Genomic DNA, 15,423 nt, shown 5'->3' on the forward strand with positions numbered 1-15,423 from the left:
TAATTACTGTTTCTCTTCCACTAGGGATATGTATTTAGGGAGGATTAGTGTCTAGAATATATGAAGAACTAAAAATTTCAACATCAATAAAACAAATAACCCAATAAAAACATGGGATCCAGAAATAAACAGAGAGTCCTCAAAAGATGAAATACAAAGGACTGAGAAACTACTTTGAAATTTCATCTTAGGCCAGTCAAGATGGCCAAGATAAAAAAAAACAAATGGCATCAGATGCTGTATGGAGATAGGACAATACTTATTCGTTGCTGGTAGGAATGGAAACTTGTACAGCCACTATGGGAATCAGTATGGAGGCTCCTCAAAAAGATGAAAATTGATCTACTTCAAGATCCACCTATGCCACTCTTGGGCATAAACACAAAAGATTCTACATTTTACTAGAGATACTTGCTCATCCATGTTCATTGCTGCTCTATTCATCATAGCCAGAAATAGGAAACAGCCTAGAAGTCCACCAGCTGGTAGATAGACAATATAAACGTAGTACATTTATACAACAAAATATTATTCAGCTGTTAAGAAAAATGAAATTATAAAATTTGCAGGTAAATGGATGGACTAGAAATAATCATCCTGAGTGATGTAACTGAGAATCAGAAAGACAAATATTGCATGTTTTCTCTTATATGTGGATGTTAGCTTATAAGTTTCAGATATATGTGTTTCAATCAGAATAACCACCCAAGTTAAATAGCTAGCAAGGGACTAGGGTGGAGGATGAGGTAATCTTCTAAGTACCAAAGATAGGGGAAAATGCGTTGTTATAAAGTGATGAAGGGGAAATTAGAATAGAAAGATTAAATGGGGAGGGAGATAGGTGGGCAGGGTAGAGGAAGGAATATGGGAAGAGATAACTGACACTAAAAGTCATTTGAAAAGCCACACAAAACCTACTGCTGTGGAAGCTCCCTAAAATATACACATATATAAATGGAATTTAAATGGAGTTACCATATAATGGGGGAGACAATGTCCCAAATGGACATCGTATGCTACCAAATAAAACCCATAACCAGGAATTGGTTATATCTTTTTGAGTCATTGGCCAAGGCAGCCCCACAGACCACTCCCAAACATGATAAGCTATTGTCAGTGATATTGGTTACCCTCCCCAACCTGATTGTAATACACTATTTCTAAAGACACCACATACTTACAGCATCAACCATGGAGAAATCAAGCTGGTGCTCAGCTAGAACTTTTACCTCTCTTGACTGACATTCGTAGGGCTGGAAGGTATTATAGATGCTATCAGAGGAGAAAAGTAACCATCAATCTCACCCAGCTCTGATCCCTGAGAGCCATAACAGCAATCTGTCTGCAAGGTACACCCACTGGTACATCGGTAGCATGAATGTTGCTGGAGTAACCAACTACCTTTTCATAAGATGTAAGGCCTGCACAATGAGATGGAACCCATGCCTGGCACTGTTAATGAGGTTAAGAACCTGAGACCAGATAGATCATAGGCCTAGGGGGGAAACCTAAATGAACATAACAATAAAATGACTCCCAGTAGCATGTTATTATGTCCATAGATCAGTGCATCATGGAACCCTTGTCAGAGAACTCCTTTCATTAGATGGTAATTAAGTCGGAGACCCACAACTGGACAGTGTGTATAAAGTGAGAGACATGAAATCACTCATCCCTAAATGGAATGTCTATAGAACACCACCCCTCTCAAGGATCAGGGTTGATGTGCAAGAGGAGGCAGAATTTAAATGCCAAAGGTGGTGGATGAGTCCAAGGAAACAGCATTTTCCAGATATAACAAGATTGATGCACATGTGAACTCACAGAGGTCGTGACAGTATGCACAAGACTGAACACATGCAAACAGGACAAAATCAAAGTATGGAGAAAGAAAAATGGTCACAAAGTCCCACCCCCCAGCAAAAAGATATTTGCAATTGATAGTTATTGGGAAAGGGAAAATCACTTCTTTTCATGCAGTGACACTGGGCATATCCACCGCACTCTAGGGCATGCCTCATGCTCAGGAATATTTGGACAACACTAAATAGGCTCCATGTCCTCTTTATTATTTTGTTGTGTGTGCTTTTGTTATTAAAGCAAGAGAAAGAAGATGAAGCAGAGTAGACAGAAAAAGGGAGTACAGGGAGGAGTTGGGGAAATAATATGACAAAAGTACATTGAATAAATTTTAAAAATCCAACCATCTGTTATCTCCAGGAAACAATGAATGCAGCACACACACTCCCTTCCCATCTCCATTTGAGTACTATGTGTTGAAGACCAGTCTGGCCACAGCATTAGAAGTAGGGCATGAAGCAGAGAGAGGTGACAGTGTGAAGTTGGTAGTGCTTTCATTAGGTCCTGTGTTCAATCATTTTGCTTCTCAATATAAGAAGAGACACAGTGCCTGTAAAGGAGAGTCTGCCATGAAGCAAGCAAGTCAAGACTCACCGTTTTGGTCTTTATGTAACCAACAGATGATGTTGTGCATGGAAATCTCCCACAAGTCAGAGGTTAAAAAGACATCAAGTATTTCTTGTCTACCCAGAGCTGCTGATGTCATTGTAGCTGATGAATCCACCAAAGCCGTGCCTTATCTATTGACATCAGCTCAAGTTTAGGCTTCAGTTGATAAATTTTCAGCTATACTCAGAAAATAAGAGAGGCTTCAAGCATTCTGGCAACAGATCCAGTCACTCATACCAATCTGTAAACATAAGGTCTTGAGGGAAGAAAATGCAAGTCCATCCAAGAAATGATTTGGGGCCCCCACTCTTGGTGAGTACCTGGGTCTGAGCTCCACAGACTGAAGCAGAGGTGAGAGATGGGAAGGGAGAAATGGGGCCATCAGCCCCACACAGAATTAACACAGAGATAAAACAAGAAAATCCGATGCTTGGTGAAACTCCTTTTTCCTGTTCTTAAGATATATAAACATGAAGAGTGTCAGTTTTATCTCCCAGGTTTGAGTAATAAATCTCAATATTAATGACAACTACAGATTGAAAATTTTGACCCGTATGTGGCAGAGGCAAACAAACAAACAAACAAACCAAAAAAACCTTGGTTAAGGGAATGGGCCTTGTTGGAACCAAAGGAAAATTTCAAAATCTTCACTGGGCTGATTGAGAGAGAGAGAGGGAGAAAGAGTCAAATAAGGTAAAGTTAATTCAGATGTCGGGTCCAACAGGCAACAGGCAAGTGCTGACTAGGAATGGAAGACTTGACCCAAAGGTCAGGTGCTAACTAAACAGTCCAGAGGAGGAAGTAAAAGAATCCAGGATTTTGTTTTTGTTTTACTGATGCCAGTTCCAAGGGGTTGGTGCAGGTGTGGGTGGCCCAGTTAAAGGCACAGAGTGGGAACTGATTGCAACTCCAGACCTCTTTTCATTAGTGGATAACAAAATGATTTTCAGATTAGTGAGCCTGAGGGCATCAGCATAATCCTATTTTTTAAAAAATGACTAGAAAGCAGAAAGAAAATAATTAGTTAGCATTAATTGACTGCCAGACACTATTTCTAACCACTTGAAGCAAGATTTTGTCTAATCTTCATAAGTACATTTGGAGAACCAAGCTTCTTTATAGAGAACTAATTTTAAAAAATGATTAAAACGTAAGTGACATTTTGGAGAGAATTTAATTTTTAATAATTTAAAAATTATTCTTGGAACATAAGCCATAGTCAGTTGTTCATTTGTTCAATACATATTTATTCAGCCAATAGTTATTGACTATCTGAAAAATGTTGGGTAATATATGAGGATCCTCAGGTAAGAAAATTGTCTTCTCTGTTTACTGTCCTCTACTCAATGATCCAACTCTATACTGGCACATCTACAATTATAAGCCTTTACATCTAAGGCTTAAATATTGCAAAAGTTAGGCTGGAAAGATTTTAGGAGCCAGAGGTTCAGCATACCTGCTGCTAGAGAGTATCTTCTAGACATGGCAGGAATGCTCCTCCTGTGAAATATCAACCGTGTGGTTGCCTAAAGAAGGCTTATGTAATGACAAGATCAGTCTACATGCCAATGTGGGAAGGAGAAATTTCACAAGGCTCCATTCTAGATGAAAATCTTCATAGCAGCAGTCAATGGCTGTTTAGAGAAAATCAGACTTCTCTAGGGAGGTGCCCCTGATAGGTTATTCAATTGGTCATCCCTAAATATATGTCCATAAAAGCAACACTAAACAGGCTCCTGAGGGTGTGTACAAACACATATGCATATATGTGTAACAATAATTATGGAAGAAGAGGTCATGGACCTTAGAGGGAGTAGGGGTGTGGGAAGAATTGAAGGAAGGAAAAGAGAGGGAGGAAATGATGTAAATACATTACTATTGTATGCATTTTTCAAATAATTTTTTAAATGAAAACATTATGTTTAGAAGAATTATATGAGCTGGATGCAATTTATCAGAGGAAAAGGATAGAAGACTAGAAGTAGCTTAAGGTGGGAAGATAATATGTTCTTCTCACGAATTTTGGGTGTTGTCCTCAGGTCATTCAAAATGGTTATCACCACTAGGAGAATATATTCAAAGGCATGGGAAGATAGAGTGCACTCTCTGCCTTATTTTTTACAGTTCTAGAGACTGGGAAGTCCAGGCCAGACACTCTTTCCCCCAGCCAGTGAAAGTCCTATGGCTGTATCATCCAATGGGGGAAGGAGAGAGCTCAAGGCAGTGCGTGTCAAAGAAAATGAGAAAGAAGAGAGGGTACATGCTAGAGAGTGAACAAGAAAGGCACAGAACTTGTTTTTATAAGCAAGCTTTGGTGAGGGATGACCTAATTGCTCCGTAGGCTCTATTCTCTGCCTTGTAACACAGATATACCGAGGATTAATTACCCAACATTTGAGCTTTTGGGGACACATCCAATTCACTGTGCCCTCAAACCAGTGAAAATTACATGGAGGCAGATCTGGGTTCAAAAAACTTTAATGCAGTATTAGGCTGGACATCCAACTTGTCTGCTACTGGGCAGAACTAAAATAACTTCTTAACTGGGCAGAATAACATTTTCATCATTATGGTGATTCAGGAAGATAAGGACCACTCTGAGACCTTGTCGCTGTAGATGTGTAGGGAGAGCTGCATGAACTCTTACAGAGGGCTTGGACTGTATAAACAGAAGTCATAAGTAGATGTTCAGCTCTTGGAATGCTCTGCTTCTAGGATACTGGAGAGACTTATGATTTAATCTGCACTTAGAACTTTTACTCCAAAATTTAGGTATTTTTGCAACAATACTGCTGGAGAAAATTCATGGTTCTTTCCAGCTACTCACATCTAGTCCAAATTCTTAAATTCCTTTCAGTCCAAGAAATTCTTTGTGTGGATTCCTGACAAAGTACCTACCTATCCTACCTCCTGTTTTGGGCACTTGTCATGTCTTCCTGCCATTTTTTTTAATAGTAAAAAAAAAATTGCACCAGGTGGTGGTGGTGTACATCTTTAACTCCAGCACTTGGGAGGCAGAGGCAGGCAGATCTCTGAGTTTGAGGCCAGTTGAGTCTACATGGAGAGTTCCAGGACAGCTAGAGCTACACAGAGAGATCCTATCTAGAAAAACAAAACTAAACATATTTTTTGCAATTATAAGATAATTGCATCATTTCCCCTTCCTCCCACCCCTCCCATGTAAAACCCATCGCTTTTCAAATTCATGGCCTCTTTTTCTTTAATTGTTGCTACACATCCTACTCTTGATAAACATTAAGATGGGAATTTCTTTGGAAACCAGGTTTGAAAATAAAGTTGGAATGTCACACTGTAACTCAAATAAGTCTTCCCAGCCTGCACATTGTCAGAGGTACAGTGGCATATTTGAGCAAAGCTTTCCACATGCTGGCTTTACCAGGAGCATCTAGACAAGTTGATATTCTCTAAAGCTAGTGACTTTAATGAGAGAAGGGATGTTGGAAGTGTTTTGAAACAGGGAAATACCAAAAGGGTCATACGTTTTCTTGTTGTTATAACCTGCCCAGACAGCAGAACTGGTTATTATGGAGTCATATAGGAAGCAGATTGCTTTAAATCCTTTTGAGGATGAATGTAAAGTAAATAAGGAGTAATGCTGATGATATTTAGAAAGAACCAAAGTCCGGGTAGCCTTGAAGGACCAACAGGGAATGTCATAATCTACAGCTGGAGTTTATAAACAAGAGAGTAGCTAAACAATTTAAAACTCAGGGGGGTTGTTCTGGTCCAGTGAATAAGTGCAGCATGAATGTGGTTCTTTGGAATCTGGCCAGTGATCATCTTAACCAGGGTGGCCATGGGTTGGGCGTGGTAATGAGGCGACCACTAGCAGTGGACCTGAACAGAATGGCTTTCTGTTTATGTTAGCTGAGAGGCCCTCAGTGTCAGTCCAGTTCTCGGATGAAGGGAGGAGCATTTACAAGCTAGGGCTGTGCGACTAATGTGGAGACAGCAGAAAAACCAGCACGAAGAAAACAGCCTCTAAGTGACAAACCCGTGTTTTTCTAGAAAGCTCAAGGAATCGGTTTACAAACTTTGGAGGATTGAGGCTGTAACTCACTGGTCCAGCGCGTGCTTAGTGTGTGTGAGGTACTGGATCCCATCTCCAGATGTAGGAAATCTTAACCTCGAAGAAAATTAATTTCCCATTGATTGCAATATTAAAACTGTTCTCAAGTGTTACCTTTGTCCTGTTCTTTAAATCCCCACGAGGCTTATAAAAAGTTACCTTTTAAAAAGTTGGAAGTCACGAAATACCATACTCGAGGAAAGAACATACTCTTTATAATTAATACAGAGAATTGTTATGGTCATGGTGAGCTGAACTGAGAACATCCCATCTTTACCTGGAAATATAAGAGAGTAAATATTTCCCAGTCTTAGTATCCAAGATTTAGGATTATTTAGGATTAGTAGCCAAAAAGTTTTTATCTTTTATGCTGTGTAATAGGGGAGCCTATTTAGGAGGGACTGCTGGTGGGGAGATCTGCTTTCACTTCCTTACTGCTTTTGTCCCATTTAGGGACCATCTAACTGTTATTTCTTGAGGGCCCTTGAAAGGATTTATGTCTCTTGGGGCAACAGTTAAGGATCAACTTGGAGCAGTCAATGAGTAGCTTGCGTCAAGGTTGACTTCCCTTTCTCAGTCTACCTGTTTATTTCACCGATTGATGTTGCCTTTCGAAGGGGTTAGCTGAACTTACAGTATGATCGGCTGTTCTTTGGTTTGCTCTTTTATATTCCAGGTTAATTCGAAAGTGCTGCTGATGGGTGAGAGCGACAGTGGTGACTTTCTTATACCACCAAGTCAAGACCTGAAATAACAGGGGCACAACACCAACTCCTCAGCTGATAGAAATGAAGCAGTGTACTCAGGGTGCTGGGATTTTTTCCTTTTTGCCTGTGAGTGTTGTGTACAGTTACTAAGAGTCCTTATAAACCAGGGGTCCTGTTCCTCCACGCTGGAGAGATAGAGACCAGCGAATTTGCTTTGGTTTGAGGTGTTTTCAGTCTCAAGCCTGTTTCAACAACTTCATTCCAGGTTCTTATTTCTTATTTTTCCTCAGGGGTTTTTGTGGCATTGTTTCCTAAAGTGGTGCAACTGAACCAACCGTTTTATTAAAAAAGAAAGAAACCCAAAGGTTTCATTTTCTTTGAGCATGTTGTAGTTGTATTCCAGTTATGGAATGCTGGCTAGCCTGATGTGTCATATGCAGTCAGCATGGTCCAGTGGATGTGTACAGGGTATGACTCCATCTGAAAGCTGTATGACTATAACCTGTTCCACTTTACAGCCATGTGACCTTGAGTAAGGCAGTAGTTCCTTAATCTTTAAAGTAGGAATGCACATAACCATCTCTTTGTATTGTTGTGAGATTTGTTGCACAATCCACAAGAAACTGAAGTAATGAATACACATCAATGATCTTATTCATAATCACTGATAGCACATTTATCAAGCACCAGGAATTATAGAAGCTAGGAAGTAAGAACTAAGTGATGTTCATTTGATGATGAGAACAAGAGAAAAACAGGTTAAGTACTATTTAATACTCTAAAGACAACAAACAGCCATACTAGTTTTCTAGGACTTTCAGCTGGCCACTGTTGTCCACATACAAATGATAGACATGAAGGGTTTTGTCATCGTAAGAAAGAACATCTTGAATAGGGATTCTGGGAGAATCCTAAGACCTTTAAAAACCTCTTTCTCCACGTATCTCTTCTTTTCTGTGTCACCTCATTTATAATCAGCCTGAGAGAAGATGAAGCCAAAATTACAGACAGCATTATATAGTCAGTAGATCCTGATAGATAACTGTGGAGCCTGGCAGAACACCCAGCCACAGGCATTTCAGCTGGGCACACAAAGGCAGCTTCTGGATCCTACATACGTGCCAGTTAAACAAAACCAAACCAAAATCTCTCTGTACATTGTAAAAATATTTCAAGGAAAAGAGAAGAGTCATCTAAGACCCCTCAATTAAGATAGCTGAAAATCACAGATATAACTATCAAAATCTTACTCATGCTATTATTAGGTAAACCCTTATAAACACTCACTCTTCATAAACATAAAAAGAAATTATTTTTGCTAGTGTCAGCGTGGCACAGAAGGAATCAATTATATAGACCAGTAGAATTAAGGATCTGAAATAAACCCACGTAGCTACAGTTGTCTAATTATTGACAAAGTTGTTAATAGAGAGAGCCAGCCTCTGTTGCAAATGGTGCTGGCGAAATGATATTCACATGGAGAGGAAGGAAAGTAGATATGTATTTCCCATTATGCATAAAAATCAATTCAAAATGGATCAAGACTTTAATATATAACTTGAATATTGAATTTATTGTAGAAAATATAGGGGAAATATTTCAAGATCTGGGCAGAGGAAGAAATTTATGGGTAAAAAAGGAAAGTGGTTTAGTGATTGTCACAGACTGGGCATTGTATACTAATGAAAATGGGGATAATAGGGGAATGAATTGTGGCTTCTAATATACAAATTTTGACTTGGCAAATATGTCCTGAAATTACATTGCAATGACAGTTGTGTAAGTCTGTATATACATAAAACCCATAGAAGTATATATTTTGAACATGAACTTTAAGACACATACATTGTATCACAATGAAGCTGTTAGAAAAGTCTTCATTAGGTAATACAATAGGGATCAGGAAAAAAACTGGGGTGTGTAGGAGAGAGGAGTAGAGGTGATTGTGATCAACATAGTTGATGCACAAATATGAGAATATCACAAATCCATGGTTTCGCAACAATAAAAAGTAAAAAGCGAAGGCAATGTGAAAACTAGCCTGTCATTCCACTGCTTATTCACAAATATGGTAACAACTGTCATCCATGTTTAACAGATCTGTTTTGAATAGACAACAATAAATAAGAAGATATTTTGTATAATCACCCTGACCCTGAGACTTCATATTAATCTGGTCCTCACTTTCTTACCTTTTAATCTGCCCATCAAGCATTTTCTGTTTGAGACATTGGCATCTAAGAGATAAATGGCTCTCTTCTAGGTCCACTTCTTAAGCCAAGTCAAACCTGCCTCCGTTTTTGGTTAGTACCAGTTATGGTAGTTTGAACGTAATTGGCCTCCATATGCTCATAGGGAGTGGCACTGTTAGGAGGTGTAGCTTTGTTGGAATAGGTATGGCCTTGTTGGAGGAAGTGTGTCATTGTGGAGGCAGGCTTTGAGGTCTCATATATGCTTAAGCCATGCCCAGTGTCTTAGACCATTTCCTGTCACATGCGGATCAAGGTATAGCTTCTTCTCAACTCTTAGCTCCTTCTCCAGCATGTCTGCCTGCATGCTGCCACATCCACCATGATGATAATGGACTAAACCTCTTAACTGTAAGGGAGCCACCTCAGTTAAATGTTTTTCTTTATAAGAGTTGCTGTGGTCATGGTGTCTCTTCACAGCAATAGAAACCCTAATGAAGACAGAAGTATTGTCTTGTTCTCTTTCCTTTGCTAGGCAAGAACCCAGGGAGACAAATCAGAACTGAGTTGACTCAGAGAATGACCTTTTAACTCTGTGACTCCTGATGACAAATGGTCTCAGGGTCACTTGTTAATGAATAAAAAAGCAGAAACTGTCAAGGAAGTAAAGAGGCAGGGTCATGAGTTATCCTTTCTGGATGCTGGTGGTAGGAATTTAGGTAGCAGAAGAATACTATTCCTTTCTTTCTGTTACTGATTTTCTCATTTTGAAAAATAAACTAGAGTGATGGCAAACTGCATTCTTGGGGTTGAGATGCCTCGCTATGGTCTTCCTGTGCATTTGTCCCATCAGAATTCATGCTCTCCAAAGCACATGTTAGTGGTGTTTGGAGGTTGGACCTTTGGAGGTGATACAGACTCAATGAGGCTGTGAGAGTGATGTCTGCATAGTGGTGGAGTAGATTTGTAATGTGAGGAAGAGACAAGTAAGTCAGCATGATTGTTCTAGCTTGTGCTGCCCTCTGCTGCCTTGGAGGTTTGGGGCATCTCAGAGCATCTCTACCAGTGAGATGATTCTCACCACATGATACCTTTCAGCTTTGGACTTCCCAACCTCCAGACTTGTAAGAAGTGAACTATTTTACTTCATAAAGTGCCCGTACTGTGGCATTCAGGCATAGCAATAGAACATGAACTAAGGCATTAATCCCATTTGTAAATATATGTAAATTGATGGTTCCATTCATTCTCTGCTTAGCTTCCCACGCCCATACATTAGGTTTTAAGAGAAGGGTCACCAAACAATCATGTGACTCTGACACCCCCCCCTTTTTTTTTCTTGTTTGGCCCAACACAGAGCATTTATATAAATATCAAGATATCAAGCTAGAAGTAAACGTGGGAATGGGCTCAAGCAACTTCAAGAAAGGAGAGAGCGCTGAAGTCTGAAGAGATTCCAGCTGCTGATCAAATCCACACACTTTATCATTAAGGGGCATGGTCATATCTTATAATGGTAGCTCTTAATCATTTTAATTCATGTTGATGACTTTTTTTTACCCCAGTCTTTTGATACCTACTTTTTCTCCTTCCATCTTTTCCCCATTTCTTTCTCAACTTGCTCTCTGCTAACGACAGAGTAATCTGAGTCTCAGTTTCTTTTCCCTTACCCTAGAAAGCATGTAGAGTGTAAAGCATCAGGTGGGGATTGGAATCTGAAAACACGCTTTCCCTGCTATTACTGCAGAGGACCTGGGCCTCATCCAGAAACAATGAATGTACTTTTTTGGCAGAAGGAAGTCAGTCCAGAAGCTTAAAAACACCAGCGACTTACCCAAGGTATGGCACAAGCCAGTTAAAGAAGGGTGCTTTATTCAGGAAGTAGAAGATGGAGGCAAAGGCCTTGCTGGTTTGCCTAGGGTGCCTGTTGGGATTTGGCCCTAGCTCTGAACATCTGCCAGTGAGTACTGACCTACTAGCTGATTATCCATTGGTTAACTGACCCTATAGGCAGATTAATATTTGCCTCGAGATACACAAGGTCCTTATTATCACTCCCTCATTGTGGAAAAACTCAAATAAGAAAAAAAAATCCCTACAATCTCCAACATAATAATTGTATAAAAGGCATTTGGTTGAGTTTGTTGGTTTGGTCTGATTTGGTTTGCAGCTGACTTTCCTGCTGTACCACCAACACAGTTAGATTTAAAGCAACTGGGCTTTCAGTGAATCTCAGAATGAGTCAGATGGAGGAGAGGGGAGAGCATGCCTGTACCGAGTGCAAGCTACAGGGGCATGATTAATTCTTTTCGATGGAAGCTCGGGTCTGCTGTCTCTATCTTGATGGCAGAATCTTCTCACGTGGGTTCTGTAGAAGGTGCCATATAGAACAGGATGCATGTTTGTAAAGAGCCTTAATATTGTCCTGGAACTTGGGATATTCTCTGAATCTTTCTTGTCAAAAATGACTTCCCAGGTGTTGGAAGATTTTTGCTGACTGGTAGAGGTTGCGGTTTCCTGATGGCCTGACAGCTTATCTCAACATCTTGGCAATGTGGGGCTCCCTCCCTCTAGCAGAAATTCCTGCCTCGACCTGCCTTTCTCTGGAGAATGTCCCTGGACCTGGAGGACTGACCTTATCTGAAAGCTGTCTCCAAACCAGGTGCCTGTCTCAAAACCAGATGCCTGGCTTATCTTTAGCTTGAACCCTGACACAGATTCCTGCTAGAAGCCTTCCTGCACATACGAGAAGCCTTATGATAGGAGCGAGCCTCTTAATGCAAATTAGGTGATGCCCCTGCTCCTGTCTCCCGGCTCTATATTCCCTTTTCTTCCTGTAATAAAATGGAGTTGTAACACAACCTTCTCCCCAGAGAGCTGGCCCCTGCTCACTGTTATTTTCGGCTTCTTCCGCCCTCGCGGTCAGCCTCGCGGTCCGCCATCGCGGTCCGCCGTCGCGGTCCGCCGTCGCAGTCTGCCTGCACGGACGGTCTGCCGTCGCGGTCTGCCCGCATGGACGGTCTGCCGCACGGACGGTCTGCCCGCATGGACGGTCTGCCGCACAGAAGAAGCGTGGAGTAAACCGCACCCATGTAGGGCAAGAAGTAAAGTTTAGCTCTTTATTTCTTGTAAAATCATGAACTCTAGCTATGGTGAAAGATGCAAATGGAATCCATCTCACAGTGTCATTTGTTTGGACCGACTTGTGGTTGGAGTTGCTTCTTCCAAAAAGAGATCGTGAAGTCCTCCTGTGTTTCAGAATGCAGCCTTGTTTAGAAAGAGTGTCACTGCAGATGGAATTAGTGGAGATGAAGTCATACAGAAATAGGGTGGGCCCTTAAGCTCACTGTTGTCCTTATAAGACACGGGACGTCCTTATAAGATTACATGTGATGATGGATATTGGGGGATGCAGCTGAGAGCCAAGAAATGCCAAGGGCTGCTGACTCTCACAAGAAGCCCAGAAGAAATAAGAAAAGATTCTACCTGGTGTTTCAACTGGAAACACAGTACCACAGAAACATAGACTTTAGGATGTTAGCTTCCAGACACCTGGCAAAAGGAGCTTCTGTTGTTTTAAGCCACCTAGTTGGGGTAATTTTCTATATCACCTTTAGGAAGCTGACAGATTATTCATATCAGAGTGGGATGTATGCTTATAAACATTTTTTTCTATAGACAATTCAGACTTATTGCATCAACCAATTAAATTTTAATAATGTTTTCAATCAGTATTGAAAGTTTAATGTAAGCATAGCACATATCAGATTCTAGGATGGCAGGTATTTTCCCCCCATTGGAGAAGCTGTAAAGTTCTGGAAAAGGCCAGTGGTAGTGAGCATATAAGACAAGGGAAGTTGGGGAAGATAAAGCAAGAAAAAGTAATAGAGAGTATGAACATGAGAAAGAACAATACATCTACAGATACGCTCAAATAAAACCTACAGATCTATGTAATTAACATACATTAGTTCATACACAAATAATTCAGGAATTACTAGACAGGCACAAAAATCTGTGGGACAAATGGAGCCATAAAGATACTCAAAACTTTGGGACTTCCGCAGTAGCAGTGGAAAGATGAGGCCAGAGGGTAGCTATAATACCTGATCCTCATTTTTTACTTAGGCTCCAGTGCATTTGAAGATGCATTCCCAGTGAAGAGATCTAAATCTCTCAGAGCTTCTATCTGCGGCAGGAAATTGATTTCACTTTACTAATACATATACCACAGAGGGAGAAAAGGCTAATATATAAATTGAAACTCCACCTGCCAGATCTTCAGGGAAAGTTTTGGGTTCCCTCAAAGGCATCTACCATCTTGGCATCATGCCCAGAACACTCAAGGTCACCCACGTCTGCTTCCTCTAGGTCCCCAACTCCTTTCGGAATGCAGTTTTAATGAAAAAAGTTGCTAGTCCAAATGGCATTTTATGAGATTTGCACATATTTTATTTTGTTTTTTTTTTTTTAAATTGAATCACAGACATGCTATTTTACCCCATCTAGTTCAATTTGCATTTCTAGCAATTATGATCATATTCTGAAAAAAAACTATAGCATTTTCATACCAAACAAAATTACTAACTCCTTGGTAAAATCTAATAGAGGTCTGGTTGTAATTTTTGCAATTCAAAATAGAAAGTAAATTGGTAAATTAATCTATAAATTGTGGTTGAAGCCATGTCTAATGAACAGCTTCTGGTGATGCTTAAACTGGTCAAGGCAGAAGGTTAAAGATCTTATTTTTGAATATCATAGAGCACTGATATATAACTGGGGACCTGAGTATAATTCAGCTCAGCCTTTCTTCTATGGTTGGGGACAGTGAGACTTTATGCTGACAAATTTTATATGGCCTAATCCCCTTGATTAGGCTAAGAAGTACTTTGATAAGATGCCTTTTCTGGTGAGTCTCTAGTTATTATTGGAAAAGAACAGAGTTTGATTCAATAGGTAGGAGAATGGTTTTCCTCTGTTTTAGATGGGTACCTTCCAATCCTTTAAGGGGCAAAATAGAAAAACTAAAGAACAAACATGGAGGAAGGCCAAATTATCTTCCCTAGATCTGAGACTTCACTTTGTTCTGACCTTGGACATGAGAGCTCTTGGTTTGCAAGTCATTAGACTCCCCAGGATTATACCACCTCCTACTCTGCACTTTAGGTCTTGACGTCTGAGTAGAAGTTATATCATCATGCATGCCCCACTTCAGACTTAGAATGAGTTACATCATTACTATTTCCTGGGCCTCCAGCTTCAATATAAACATCCTGGACTCTAGCATCACCTTTGTCTGTTACCATAAAAGTTCTCCTTTCATGCACACATATGTGTAATATGTAATATATTATATATATTGTATATATTGTGTATATATACATTGAATAACCTGTTGGTTATATTTCTCTGGAGAACTTTAATATAGGCCCTGAAAAGCCATGTGACATGTACAGTCACATGGAAAGCTGAAGGCCAAGGCAGGTTTATAACTCACCCATTTCTCCGAGTTTCACTGTCCAGCAGCCTGTCTCTTTAGGATTGGAGATGACACAGTCCTCTTTAGTATCCAAATATATTATGCAATTCTGAATTTACTGTCTCTGGCTCTCTGCACTCCCAATTAACTTCACTTTAAGATCATTTCCTCCATGGAAATAGATATCAAATAGCCTGGATACTCTATGAATTGGCCATGCTTTTGGAAACCACCAGGCTTTTCTTATAAAATTGGGGCAGCTTTGGATACAATCCCTAACTTAAAGGCTGTAGACCAACAAGTGATAAATCTCCAAACTACCCAAAGACAGAGTTGCTTGGAGCAAAAAGGCCATTCTTTCATTTTTTGCCAAGTAGCCATGAGACTATGCCAGCAAACTGGATATTACTCAGAAATAGTCTCTGCTGGGCTATGCCTGGTCTTCTCAAGCATTTTTATTAAAACATAAACAGCTGGGCTCTTCATACA

General features: G+C 40.2%; 1 protein-coding gene across 13 annotated transcripts in view; it reads right to left on the minus strand.

The window, feature by feature from the left end:
• Positions 1-15,423, minus strand: part of Prlr (prolactin receptor) — a 180,204-nt gene that overhangs the window by 66,197 nt on the left and 98,584 nt on the right. The gene's annotated exons all lie outside the window — the stretch shown is intronic.

The sequence above is a fragment of the Peromyscus maniculatus genome, chromosome 15 (assembly GCF_049852395.1).
Source record: "Peromyscus maniculatus bairdii isolate BWxNUB_F1_BW_parent chromosome 15, HU_Pman_BW_mat_3.1, whole genome shotgun sequence".
NCBI classification, from domain to species: domain Eukaryota; kingdom Metazoa; phylum Chordata; class Mammalia; order Rodentia; family Cricetidae; genus Peromyscus; species Peromyscus maniculatus.